Source organism: Ursus maritimus, unplaced genomic scaffold (genome assembly GCF_017311325.1).
Source record: "Ursus maritimus isolate PB19 unplaced genomic scaffold, ASM1731132v1 scaffold_2, whole genome shotgun sequence".
Taxonomy (NCBI): Eukaryota; Metazoa; Chordata; class Mammalia; order Carnivora; family Ursidae; genus Ursus; species Ursus maritimus.
In genome coordinates this window covers 39,026,396-39,028,909 of record NW_024424452.1, presented here as the reverse complement: position 1 = coordinate 39,028,909, position 2,514 = coordinate 39,026,396, and the positions used below count along the sequence as shown (strand labels likewise).

The 2,514-nt window shown below is 62.6% G+C and overlaps 1 pseudogene; it reads left to right on the top strand.

Annotated features, from left to right (window-relative positions):
* The first annotated feature begins 1,238 nt into the window (after window positions 1-1,238).
* On the top strand, window positions 1,239-2,071 carry LOC121103881 (annotated as a pseudogene).
* Window positions 2,072-2,514: the final 443 nt, after the last annotated feature.

Sequence of the window (2,514 nt, the reverse complement as noted above, 5' to 3'; positions counted from 1 at the left end):
CCCCCCCCCCCCCCCCCCCCCCCCCCCCCCCCGCTGCAGGGTCTGGCCAGCCTCATCGGTCCCCTCATCTCCCCACCCCCATTCTGCAGCCACAGAGGCCTTCTCTCCTCCTCCCCACCCTCAAGTCATGGGTAGCTCCCCTCCACCCTATTCTGCCTAATATGACTCATCCTCCAGTCCCGCTTCCGTAGGGAAGCCCACAGTGGCCCTCAGACTAACCCTGATTATCCGTGAATGCCTCATCCACTCTCTCCATGCTTCCTTGGGTCTTTTAATGAGCTTCTCCACTTGGCGTGTACTTGTGTGATGATGGGTTGACTGTCCCTAACCAGGCTGAAAGCTCAGGTCTTGTCCATCCAGTTGCTTCATGTGTCAGCTGAGCCACTATGTGCCAAGTGAGTCTTTTGTCAGGCACAATTTTCAGCCCTTCGTGTGTCATTGTGACCCAGGATGGGGGGGGGATGGGACAGTCACTCACACAACGTCCCAAATAGGAGAGGGCCGCCTCTATGAGTCCCAGATCCGGGGCTTTAGCAACCACCACCCTGAAAGAGGGATCTTGAGCCTGGAACCCTCCCACCCCAGCCCTGCAATTCTGCCCCTTGGTATTTGTTCCTTCTGGACCTGGCACTCAGTTCTGCGACTGCACTCAGTGATTATTTGTGTAAAGAAAAGGGGTTAGAAGAACCAAGTCCGAGGAGAGCAGGAGGGATTCCCGGCGTGAATTCTTGAGTACAGGCGAGGGAGGACCCCCTTGGGTGCCCGTCTCTCTCCACCCTGGACTAAGCGAGGCCTTTCTTTCCACCATCAACCGCACATTCTTTCACTGATTCTGCTCAAATTAATACACGCGGCGTGCGTGACGAGCCTCGGTCAGGGCAGGTGGCACAAACTGGCTACTCCCTCTGGTCCTCAGGGGAGCACGGCCAGGGCTTCGGGCGCTCAGGGGCCCTAAAGGGTGTCACTGAGCTCATGTGTTGGCAGAGCGGGCATCGACCCACCTCTACCGACCCCCACCAGCTGGGGGTCTAGGATATCACTTCCAGGGGCGGTGGAAGCAGGGGCGTGAGGAAGCCGGTGGGAGGGAGACACGCAGACCGTCCGCAAGCCCGCAGCAAAGCCCCCACCGCTCAGGCAGTCGCTGGCCGCTCGCTGGCGCCCCCTGTCCAGCCCCGCGCACAGCCTGACTACTCGCCAGCCAATGAGCGCGGCCCAGGAGGGCGTGCCCCTTGCGCCCCGGGCATAAATGCTGGCGCACTCCCCGCCCCGCACATTTCTGGTCCTCACAGACTCAGAAAGAAGCCACCATGGTGCTGTCTCCCGCCGACAAGAGCAACGTCAAGGCCACCTGGGATAAGATCGGCAGCCACGCTGGCGAGTATGGCGGCGAGGCTCTGGAGAGGTGAGGACCCACCCCTGTCGGGGTCAGGGCTCCGCCACCCCCCGGCCCTTGTCCTCCACCGCCCACCTAACCCCGGCTCACCCACGCCTTCCTCCCGCAGGACCTTCGCGTCCTTCCCCACCACCAAGACCTACTTCCCCCATGACCTGAGCCCTGGCTCCGCCCAGGTCAAGGCCCACGGCAAGAAGGTGGCCGACGCCCTGACCACCGCCGCAGGCCACCTGGACGACCTGCCGGGCGCCCTGTCCGCTCTGAGCGACCTGCACGCCACAAGCTGCGAGTGGACCCGGTCAACTTCAAGGTGAGCACGCGGGCCGGCGCGGAGAACCTGGGGCAGGAGGCGCAGCGAACCCTGCTAGCAGGACGGGGAGTCCCTTGGGCTGCGGAAGGTGGAGCGCGGGCGGGCGGCACGTCCCCGACGGCCCTGACGTCCCCTGTCTCCGCAGTTCCTGAGCCACTGCCTGCTGGTGACCCTGGCCAGCCACCACCCCGCGGAGTTCACCCTGCCGTCCACGCCTCCCTGGACAAGTTCTTCAGCGCCGTGAGCACCGTGCTCACCTCCAAATACCGTTAAGCTGGAGCCGCGCGACCCTCCGCTCCCGGCCTGGGGCCTCTTGCGCTCCACGCGCCTGAACTTCCCGATCTTTGAATAAAGTCTGAGTGGCTGCAGCCTCTGTACGCCTCGTTTCTCTTTGTCTGCGACCGTCCCCGGCGGGGGCGGGGTGTGGGGGTTTTCTCCTCGCTTTGCAGCAGGGTCCTCTAGGCGGCCAGGAGTGGGGAAGAAAAGATCAGAGGACGGGACTGCGGCCGGCGCTGCTGCCACTGCTTGGGATTCGCGGACTGCTCCCCACCCGCACCCTGGAGTGCTTTGCTGCGTGCATTCCATTCCCATTTCATTTCAGAGCTCTGCAGATTCTGCTGCAATTTGCTCAAATGCTGAGCTGGTTTTCCCTCTTTACATTTTATGACACACACTTGGTCTGAGGGTTGGTGGGCCTCTAGCTGGGACTTCTGAGCTCCCCACTGCTATACCTGAGGCTGGGCGGTGGGAGGCCGGAGAGTCACTCCCGGAGTCCCACCGAATGCCCCCACCCATCAAGTGCTTCCCAAAT